Source organism: Amphibalanus amphitrite, unplaced genomic scaffold (assembly GCF_019059575.1).
Source record: "Amphibalanus amphitrite isolate SeventyFive unplaced genomic scaffold, NRLGWU_Aamphi_draft 001330F_arrow, whole genome shotgun sequence".
Classification (NCBI taxonomy): Eukaryota; Metazoa; Arthropoda; class Thecostraca; order Balanomorpha; family Balanidae; genus Amphibalanus; species Amphibalanus amphitrite.
The window spans coordinates 125,337-137,265 of NW_024882823.1; positions in this window are offsets into that span (position 1 = coordinate 125,337).

Here is an 11,929-nt window from a genome sequence, read left to right on the forward strand (position 1 = left end):
GCCCTACAGGGGGATGGGCTATTCATAGCCCCCCCCCCTTAACTCCGAAACTACTGGGCCGATCGTCAAAATTCAAACGGCATCTGATAGCCCCGGAAAAACTGTCGATCGAAACCTAATTTCATTGACCTCAAGGTCACCCATGACTAGTGGCGTAGACAGGGGGGCCATGGGGGCCATGCCCCCCCCCTTCCGCCCAGCCGCCCATATTACGCCCCAATTAGCGCCGAATAGGCTGATGCCGTTTTACAGAGGGAACATGAATTAAAAAGTGATGTGGAGACAGGGATCGAACTAAATATCCCTTTGGGGTGCCTGGATACCCCAATGTTCTCCAGGGCACCCCGAAATAGGATCTGAGTCCGCAATGTTTAAGAGCACCCCTCCGGAAACCAGAAATTCCGAACCCCCAGGGTCGATGGCGCCCCTGTAGAGCCGCTGGTACCCACCAGAACGGAGCAGTCGCCCCATTAAAGGTTGATGGCGCCCCTCTAGACCACCCGGCGCCCATCTGAGACTCACATTCGCCCCATCTAAGACAACGCCCCTTGAGACTACAGTCGCCCCACACAAGCTCAAGGCGCCCACCCAAAGTGTCCGGCGCCCTGCTAAAGGCAACAGTGGCCCCATCCATGCCCAATGGCGCCTTCAACGCTCTTCTAAACATTACAGTCGCACCATCAATCCGAGGTCGCTGGCGCCCCTCAAGAGCCACTGGCGCCCACCTGAACCGGGACTTCAGTCGGCCCATCCTAGATCAATGGCGCCCCTCTGAAACCACTGGTACCCCTCTGAAAATCCCAGTCGAACCATCCGAGATCAATGACGCCCCTCCAGAGCGTCCGACGCCCTACTGAAGGCAGCAGAGACCCCATCCAAGCATTGCACCTAGCTAGAGCACCCGGTGCTCTTCTGAAGATCACATTCGTCCTATCCGAGGTCGTTGGCGCCCTCCAGTAGTCACGGACGCCCATCCGAATGGAGACTTCAGTCGCCCCACCCCATTCAAGATCGATAGCGCCCCCCCCCCCCGAAACCACTGACGATAGGTAATTATTTGACAAAGGGGCTTTCTCATCGACACCAAGGGCCCTTTTCAAGTTGCAGCAGCCAGGGGTCGCCGAGCTGGGCTAGGATGTGCCAAGCGTTTTTATAAGGCAGCCTCGTTTGTGCCACCCCTCGTTGCGATACCACCCCTCAATGGGACGACGCCGCCCCTTCACCGTACAATGCTACCCCTCAATGCAAGTGGTGCCCCTCAGCGCAGTGCCGCACATTATTGCGATGCTGCCCCCGCCTAGCAGTGCGGTGCCACCTCCAGCGTTCGGGTTTTTTTTTAGTTGAACCTGCTGGGGGTGTTTGAACACCCACTTCTAACTCAGTTTATATTGATATTTTATATTTTATATTTACGTCAGCAGACACTACGGTGGCTATGTTACAGGGAGTTTGAGAAATCCGTGAGTTTGCAAACTCCCTAGTGAGTTTGCAAACTCCCTGACCCATCAGTGACTTTGCAAACTCACTAGGGAGTTTGCAAATTCACTAGGGAGTTTGCAAACTCACTGACCGGTCAGGGAGTTTGAGAAATTCCAGAGCGATTGGGCCAAATAAAATCAAATGTATTGCATCGAGAGTACATGAACCTCCAGGCTCGACGAATCAAACAATTAAAACAGTTACATTAAAGGCGTACCGGTACGCCTTTAATGTAACTGTTTTAATTGTTTGATTCGTCGAGCCTGGAGGTTCATGTACTCTCGATGCAATACTTGTCCATTTATTACTACAAAATCAAATGTGTAAGACTAGTGGATCTTTGCTCGCTATCGCTACGCATAGGTCTGTTATGGTTTGCGCATAAAATGATGAGGCATAAAATTTGGGATCGAATGGTGTCTGTCCCGTGTCGATCGGCTTTCTAGAAGCTGAGATATTCGCGAACAACCTGTTCAGGCTGCAAAAGTAGGTACTCGGTATTTGCTTGATACTTGGGAAAGTACTTGGTAGTTGCTTGGTACTTGCAAAAGTACTTGGTACTTGCTTAGTATTTGCCAAAGTACTCGGTACTTGCAAAAATGGTACTTGCTTGGTACTGCAAAAGTACTTGGTACTTGCTTGGTGCTCGCAAAAGCACTTGGTACTTTCAAGTGATCGATTGGCGCTTGTCCGGTGTCGATCTGACAGCTAAGAAGCTGAGATATAAGTAACAACGAAATGCTGTCAGCCGCCAGTGACGTCATATGAACTGCCGGCCACCAGTGACGTCACGGCGGTTGTCTGCCGCTTCGCCGTTTCTGTGGCCTGGCCGCTGGAGCCGGCCGCTAGGTGGCATGAGATGCTGCCGCCAGTTGGCGGCACCTGTCAAGCGTTCCGGCCGTCGGCCAGCTTGGCAAAATACTCACGTACCTACTTGAGATCTCATCTTGCTGACATGTTCAGGGAGGGGGGGGGGGGGGGTCAGAATATATCATAACATTGCATCCTTGGTATTTGTGCAAAAGTCGTGATTCACTTGAAAATATAACGGTGGTGCCGTACTCTGATCGCTGGGAGATATTGCAAATGCATCACATGAGTTGATCATGCACTGCCGGTGGCCAGGAAAAAGTTGTTCTGATGATTGCATTTGAATCACTTGAAAATATTACGGAAACTGAGAATATGCGCTGCCGGCGGCCGGCGAAATACCCAAGAAAGATGATAATTCCATCGTAAGCCGCACGGACGGCTGGTGGCCGCAAAAATGTTAATCACGCGCCGTCGACAGCATGTTACCTGGCCTGAATGTTAGCTTGCAGGCGTTCCTTTTAAATAACTTATTTAGAAGACTAATCAACTTGGACGTTTCAAGATCGTACCAATATAACGATCGTTTGCACAAAATGCTGACCGAAATAGTGAATACTGATAGTTCCATTGCGGTTCCATAGCGTGTGTCTCAACAATCTCCGTAAAATTCTAGCTCTTTTATCATTCTCACGTTTATTTGGTTTTCAATACTCATGAGCGACAAATCTGACATTTGCCATCTAGCGGCGGAGGGCAGAGTTAGTCGCAGACAGACGCCTGGGCGCGGACAGACGCGGCTCGCTGCTGAAAAACATCGACGGGCCTGCCATCTACCGGGCGCCGTCTGCGCGCTGTGATCGGCTATATTTCTTTCGGGACGCGTAAATGGCGAAAGTTTATTGGTCTCACCGGGGCTATTGAAGATGCTCTTTGTCACGGTATCATTCGTTTTTATAAAAGTGCTTTGTGTGCGCCGTATCGAAGGATAATATGGGTAGGCCGAAGGTAGAGCTTCAAATCCTACCGATAGATGGCGCAAACTACAGTTGGTAAAATCGGGACCTGTTTTTCACGAATGGCTGGTGCATGTTTGGAGCTAAGGCAAAAGCGTGCATAGCGTAGAGTGGCCAACTATATCCAGGGGTGGATTTTTATATTAAGTTGGGGTTGCACGTGCAACCCCAACTTTGAATTTTGCAACCCCAACATCGGTTTGTGCAACCCCAACTTTACAACTGAAATAAATCGGCGGGCGCCTCGAATGGTGCCGCCCCCATAACCCTGAGCCATCACAAAACTCTATGCCACCCGTTGACTTGGCACCATCTTTCAAAAGAGCCCTCCCCATCATGAAGCAATAGTCACCCCTCAACTATCTATTGTAGTTGCCGCCTCCTCAGACCTCAAATGTAGGTGCCGCTCCCTCGAATGTAGGTGCCGCCCCCTCGAATGCAAGTGCCGCCCCTCGAATGTAGGTGCCGCCCCCTCAAACGTAAGTGCCGCCCCCTCCAATGTAGGTGCCGCCCCCTCGAATGTAGGCGCCGCCCATTAAATGTAGGCGCCACCCCCTCGAATGTAGGTGCCACCCCCTCGAATGTTGGTGCCGCCCCTCAAATGTACCTAAATGCCGCCCCTCGAATGTAGGTGCCGCCCCCTCGAATGTAAGTGCCGCCCCCTCAAATGTTAGTGCCGCCCCCTCCCTCGAATGTAGATTCCGGCCCTCCTCGAATGTAAGTGCCGCCCCCTCGAATGTAGGTGCCGCCCCCTCGAATGTTGGTGCGAGAATGTGGGTGCCGCCCCCTCATATGTAAATGTCATCCCTCGAATGTAGGCGCTGTCTCCTCGAATGTAGGTGCCGCCCCCTCAAATGTTAGTGCCGCCCCCTCGAATGTAGGTGCCGGCCCTCCTCGAATGCAGGTGCCGCCCCCTCGAATGTAGGTGCTGGCCCTCCTCGAATGTAGGTGCCGCCCCCTCGAATTTAGGTGCCGCCCCCTCGAATGAAGGTGCCGCGCCGCCCCCTCAAATGTCGGCCCCGGCCACTTATGCATAGGTGTCATCGGTCATCCCATAAAATGTAGGTGCCGTCCCTTCGAATGTAGATGGCACCCCCTAGGGTGTAGCTGCCGCCCCCTAAGGCCTAGTTGCAGTGCAGCCCCCTCAAATGTAGGTGCCACCCCCTAAGTGTAGGTGCCACCCCTTGAAAGGGGTGCCTTTCCCTCACATGTAGATAGATGCCGCCCCCCCCCATGCGTGGGTGCCGCCCCTCAAGTTTGTGTGCCGTCCCTCAAGTTAGGGTGCTGCCCATAAAATGTAGGTGCCGCCCCCTCTAAGTGTAGGCGCTGCCGCCTCAAGTGCAAATGCCATCGCCGCCCCCTCTAATGTAGGTACAGCCCACCGCTAAAGTAATGTGTGGTTTAACCAATCTCAATGGATGGCTTTGACTGTCGATTTTTTAATGCGGAGTGATCGAAAAGAAGACGTCAATAGATAAAGTTGCAGCTGCAAGGACAACGATACAGGCTAGCTACATTCAAAGTTTCATGGTGGTCTGGCTAATCATTCCTAAGCTTCAGAAGCAGAACATACCCAGGACTGAAACCGCACATTACTTATGCTGTGGACTGTACTACCCTCCTCTCAAGAGCTTGAGCTGTCACAAGGCCGTATAGAGCTGTCGGACATGCAAAAATGACCAGTTAAAAAATCGTGGATTTCGATTCCTGGTGCGCCGCTCACCGCTCAGTGGGGGGTGGGGGTGGTGCCCAGTGGAGGTCGCAGGGGGCATCAGGGCCATGGCCCCCCAAAGACAAATCAGGGGCCATCATATAATTTGCCCCCTTAAACAACCGATGGGCCTCGATGGGCGTAGGGGCCCTGGCTCTTACCCGATTGTCACGAGGCTCAAGAAACCAACGCCAGGTATTATGTAACAGCCCTCATACCGGTCTTTGAGTTTCCTGACTTCTGAGGGCGCTTCAGTGGCCTTCAAGGGCCCACATCGACCTCTCAGGGCCCTCCACTGGCCCTAAAGCGGCATCAGGAGTCCCCCAACCGGCCTTTGAGGGCCCCACACTGATCTCTTGATGGCCTCATTTCTGTCTCTGGGGTTCAGGACTGACCTTTGGGTGCCGGTCACTAAGAGCCCACATCGACCTCTGTGGGCCTCAAACTGGCCTTTGAGGGCCCTGTACTGGTCTCGAGCGCTCCCAAGTAGACCCAAACTGGTCTCTGGGGGTTCACGCCTCTAATGGCCTCATTTCTTTTTCTGGGGGCCCAAGACTGGCCTTTGGGTGTCCCCGAGGGCCGTACTGACTTCTGAAGGCCCGATGCCGGTCTCTAAGGGTCCACATCGGCCTCTGAGGGCCCTATGCTGACCTCTGGGGTCCAACACCGACCCCTGCTGGTCAGCGGTCAGCGGCTGGGGTCAGCGGGCGCGGTTGGAATGTGGACCAGTCTTGTTCGAGACACAATGCAAGCGGGAGCCCTACTGTCGCTTATAACAGGCCCCACACTGGACTCTGAGGGCCCCAAACTGGCCTCAATGGGCCCCAGCCGGTCTATGGGGTCTCTACACCGCCACTGATGGCCCTATTATGGTCTCTGGGGTGTCAGGTTAGTCTGGTCCCTGAGGGCCCACATCGGCCTCTGAGCCTGGGGCCCCATACAGGCCTTTGAGGGCCAATACTGGTCTTTGAGGGCCCTACACCGACCTCTGAGGGCCCCGAATCGGGCTTCTCTGAGGGACCCACACTAGCCTCTGATGAACCCATTCCGGTCGCTGGGGGCTCAAGATTGAACTTTGGGTGCCTCGCACTGGGCTCTGAGGGCCCACATTGACCTCCGAGAGCTCCACACTGGCCTGTAAGGGATCATATTGGGCTGGCCTCTGATGACCAAATGGTTTTGGAGGGCCAGTACAGGCCAGTGGCCACTCAGGGTCCCAATTCCAAACCGGCTTTTGAGGGCCATAACCGGCATCTGATGGACCGAACCGGACCCTGGTGGCCCAAAACAGGTCTCAGAGGGCCCCGCACCAGACTCTGAGAGTCCCATCTTTAGTCTCTGTGGTCCAAGGAAAAACTTTTGGCGTTTCATGCCGTCCTCCGAGGTTCCCTGTCAGTCTCTGTTGGTCCCCATGCCGGAATTTCGGAATTTGAGGGCCGTTATCTCGTCGCAGCGGGCCGGCATTAAGGTCTATTACCATATCGGGGTCACATCGGTTTCTGAGGGCCCATGTCTGCTGCCAAGGGTCCCTGGTCTCTGATAGTTCCATTTAGGTCTTTGAGAGCCCGGGCCAAACCCATCATAGGCGCCTCATGCTATCTTCTTATTCTCTGCCGATCTCGGAGGGCCCCTGTCGATCTGCTTGGCCCGTGCAGGTTTTTAAGGGCGCTGCTAGTCTCTGAGAGCCCCATGTCGTTAGTTGTGTCTATTTTGGGTCGCATTGGCACCACACATGTCTCTTAGGGCCCATACCAGTCAAGGGGTCCCACATTGACCTCTCAAGGACCAACGCTGGCCTCAAGGGCTCACACCACCTCAGAGGTTCCGAACTGGCCTTTGACGACCCCGCACTGGCCTTTGATGACCCCGGGCCTGCACTGACCTCTGATGGCTCAAGCAGGTCTCGTAAGACCCATGTTGGAGTTCAAAGACCCATACTGCTGTGCGAGGTCTCACCCGATTTATGAGGGTCAATCTCAATACTGGCCTTAAATGATCTTACGCCGGGCTTATATAAGGGTCTCATACTGGTTTCAGAAGTTTTCCGCTACTTACGAAAAACTTCAGGGGGAGGGGGCGGATATTCGCCCCCCCCCCTCCGCGGTACGCGGGTTAAGCTAACATACCGCCCCCCAGCGAGGGTCTACAGGGGCCCCTTTGCCAATTCACCCCCCCCCCCCCCAACGCCAAGTTTACGACCGTACCTGGTGGCGCCCACTTCCGGACTATTGCGCCCCTCGGAACCGCTTTGGGCGCCCTTTCAGGGCTGTGCAACCCCAATAAAAAACAAAAAAATCCACCCCTGACTATATCACGATAATATCTAGACTGATTACAGTGTCGTACGTTGGTCGTGCTCAAATCAACTGCAAATAGTTGTGGAATGAGAGTGGCATACGTGCCGTCCGTGATGTTAAAACAAAAGGGACTAGTGGTACGGCCTATATAACCGTTGCACGCTGACAAAAAGCTTACAGATTCTTTATTGTTTTACCGAGAAAAAAAATGCTACTCGCGGCTATGTAAAGGGACGTTCGGAGCAACGTGCTCCTCCGTTCCGTCGTTTCCATCCTCAGGAATCAGGATACTGAAATCCTTCTCGTCCACGCCGAAACCCCCACTCCGGGCTGGACAGGCACCTTTATCTCATGCGGGCTGCTCCCTTGGAGCGGCACCGCTGCTCCCGAGGGAGCGCACCCCGTAGCCGGGTGCAAAGAGTGCTTGGGGGGCTGGTCGGTCTGTCAATTCGGACGGGCTCAGCCCCGGCGACTCTGCATATAGGGTGTCTGCCCAGACCAATGTCTCCCCCTATAATTCCTATCATTCGTCCGACTCTGAAATGGTCTTGTCAGACCGAAAGGGCCTAACCCAACAAAACAAAAACAAACAAGCAGCGTGCGCCAGTCGCAGTTGGGCTGGCTGCCAGCAGCGCCGGCTCTCGATGATACGTCTATGGCGGAGTGGGAATGGGCGTGAATTGATGCGTGTGCCTGTACTTTAGCATAAGTGACCAACAGTGAGCTGTTTCTACTTTGATATATTTAGCCTGACTCTGGAATAGCCACACTTGAGTGGAACGGGTCTAATTGGGACGTGAACTAAATAAATGTATAACTAAATAAAGCGGCGGTACATGCATGGGTAAATCACTGAGCAGTTTAAAATAAAAAAAAGGTATTTATGGTGTGCATATGATCTATAAGCTTTTTGTCAGCGTGCAAGACCTTAGAGCTAGCCTCCTTTGTTTTAACATCACGGACGGCACGTATGCCACCCACATGCTGCACACTTGTTTTTATTTGGCCCAATCACTCTGAAATTTCTCAAACTCCCTGACCGGTCAGTGAGTTTGCAAACTCCCTAGTGAATTTGTAAACTCCCTAGTGAGTTTGCAAACTCACTGATGGGTCAGGGAGTTTGCAAACTCACTAGGGAGTTTGCAAACTCACGGATTTCTCAAACTCCCTGTAACAGCTATAACGTCAATTGTCAGTGAATAAAACGGTTGGGGAAGTCGAAAGGTATGTACACGGCAAACAACAATCATCCGCCGAAACAGCACACCCACGCACGCACAATTACCCCGTTTACATGAGTCAGCGAAAATGACGTTTAGAACGGATATTTCCGTTTAGCGAAAAGTGCGCAAGTTTCGACTCATGTAAACTGGTTTGGGCGCGCAAAAATGACGATTACGCGGAACGGAAATATCCGATGAATTAATGGGAAATATCCGTTTAGGACGTCAGGCCTAAACGGATTTTTTGCGCATCTATCAGAAAATGACATGAATATGCATGTTTTATAGATGAAATTTTTTAGTTTACACATCAAAATACATATTCATGTTGAATGGTAGGTCTAATGACAATGAAATCCACTTTTTGTCCCTGATTTCGCGCCATTGTGGCAGATTCATGAAGTACCTACATAAGTGTTGAGAGGAACGTCCTATGCTTCAAAAGGGAAGCATTCTAGTTGAGGGGTAATTTCATTATTTCTTAGATTCAACAATCAGGGTTCAATTCCAGGGCAACCAACATAGCCTTCCCAGCCAGTCGCTCCCTATAGCCACTTGGAACAGCATGGTAGTGCCATTTACTGCTTGGTACACTGGATATGATGCTTGATTTATTTTGCTTTAGTACATGCTCCCAAAAATTTTCTCTACCTAGGTACTTCAAACTTCCTAGCAGTGATTCAGATAACTTATGCTTCAGCGAACAGCCACCAGACGGCAGGGCACGCAGGCTGGTTGGGACAGGAACTTGGCTGCATGCCAAAATATACACAAGACACACAGCCAAATTTACTCAGTGACACTGCCATCTGCCCCCCCCCCCCCCCACCAATATTTAAATGTTTTAGATAATTGTTCCAAAGAAGTAGATTCTTCAGTGGTGGGAAGGTCTCTGAAAGTTTGGTTAATCTCGGATGGTGGAAGCAGGTAGCTGGCAAGTTTTGTGGAATTTGTAGAATCATACCTAACCTTACCTACCAACCTAACTTTCAACCTACCATCCTACAAACACACCTACAACATGCCTACAACCTATTATACCAAAGTACTTCCTACCAATCTACAAGGTCAACCAACCTACCAAACCACATAAGTACCACTCGGACTTCATCTTCACATCTTACCTGGTGTGATTGAGAGTGGATTATTCTAAGCATTTTGAAAATTGCACTGATAGTGTCTCAAAGTTTGGTGGTGAGTAGATGTAATTTCTGTTATGACTAAAACACATGGAACTGATAGATACTGTGTTGCACTCGACAGTCAAGCAATGCACAGCACAGGTCACATCTACTACACAATTCACTTAGTACTGATCTGACCCTTGTCTTTGAAGAACTGAGCAGCTAAAAACAAAAAATGAAAATAAAATGCTGGAATATTCAAGTGCTTCAAATGTGTCAACCAAAAATGTATACACAATCCCGCACCACCCACTATCATACCAATGTTTTCTGAAGTGTGGCACCATCCTGCACATCCTTTCATGCATTTTCATTTTGTCAACTTACTGGAGGTCCATAATGATGAGCTATGACTATTATGAGCTGTCTTAGCCTTTTTCTGAAACCAAAAAGACTTTCAATATAGATGTGTTCTTCAATGTTGACCAAGACCTCAATTGTTTTCTTGCTTTCTGACAGTTAATCACGCTTCTTTTACAGCACACAAGTAAAAAAATGGCTTGTGCCATGATTATTTCCAATTCTACATACAAAACTTTAAAGAATCAAGTAAATTAAGTCTAAAACAAGCACAAATAATGCTTGATAGGAGCTGCGCCATACATGTAAAAATGCGCAAAATATCCGTATTTTTCGGGCTGCCGGCGTAAAGGGAATTATCCGTTCCGGAACGGATTTTTCCGATAAGGCTCATGTAAACGGGGCCACCGAAACGCATTTTTCCGTTCCCTGGCTAATCGGATATTTCCGTTTAGACTGAATGACTCATGTAAACGGGGTAAATCACTCCAAATAAAAGAAACGTTTCGCTGCCGGTTTAAAAGCCGCTGGCTCGAGCCGTGTCACGTCACTGGGCATAGAGTTTAAAAGCGAGGCTGCTCGGTACGCAAACCCTCGCCGCCCGACCGCTGTTCTTGTAGCTGGCGGGCGCAAGTCACGGTCTTGTCTAGTGGGGCGGTTACACTGCCGTGCGTTTGTGGGCCACGTGAAGACACGCAGTAGGCGGCGTTCGAAAGAGCGTCAAAAACTATTACAAAACTACTTAGATCATTTTTAAGGTTAGGTCGAACTGGTCGAAGGTCAGGTCCCCAGAGACAACCGAAAATCAAACTTCGCCGATCTGACATTTTTTTTCGACAAAACGGCGCAAAAGTCAGGGTTCAGGATTCATAAGAGATTGATTCAGAAAGAGATTGAGATATAGCGCCGCAGCAAGTCGCATTCGATAGCTCTTTTTATTAACTAGCTAAAAGGTCATTTTTTTAAATGACTTTTATTTAAAATTTAAATTCAATGATTCAATGAAAGAGGTCATTGAAGGCCAAAATTCGCCGATGTGTAAGTCAGATGTCGACAATTTTCAACAAATTGACGCACAGCTTGGAAGCTAATAAAACTGCAGCGCCGCGGAAAAGCACATTTGATAGCCCTATTAACGCTCTTTCTGAGTAATTCTCTCGTATTTAACCCGCGCCCCACTGGGGTCTGCGTATAACACGCCCTACTGGGCGGGGGGCTCTTCATAGCCCTCCCCCTCCTAACTCCGAAACTACTGGGCCGATCGTCAAAATTCAAACGGCGTCTGATAGCCCCGGAAAAACTGTCGAACGAAACCTAATTTCATTGACCTCGAGGTCACCGATGACGTCACAGGTCAGGTCAAAGTAAAAATTATTAGCATTTTTGCTTGTTCACGTTTTGGGCTCTGGCCGCCGTCTTACAAGTCAGATCAGGTTCATTTTTGGTTCACACACTCGTGAACAGATGCTCTAGATACCCTGAGGGTACCAAACCTGTACTTTGATTTTCAGGTCAGGATCAGGTCATCACAGGTCACGAAAATATTATATCATGCGTCGGTCACGTGACACATGTTTTATGGTCCATTTGGGCCAAAAATTTCGAATTTGATGTCATCTGTGTCATTCGAGGTCATTTTGAGTGAAATTTAGCTTAGGTCAGGTCACTTTCAGGTCAAAAAAGGTCAAATTTTGAAGTAAAAATTTTTCAACAAAAAAGGTGCCTATTGGATGCAATTTGAGCTCAGGAACACGATGATGCTATTTATATTGGCGTGCGATGTCAAATACGTGCTGAAAAATTAATTTGAAAAATTAATAATTGTGAAATTTTTGCAATGATGCGAATAACTTGGCCATTTTTGAAGATATTTAGCTAAAACTTGCTAGAGTTAGTTATAATAATGCGT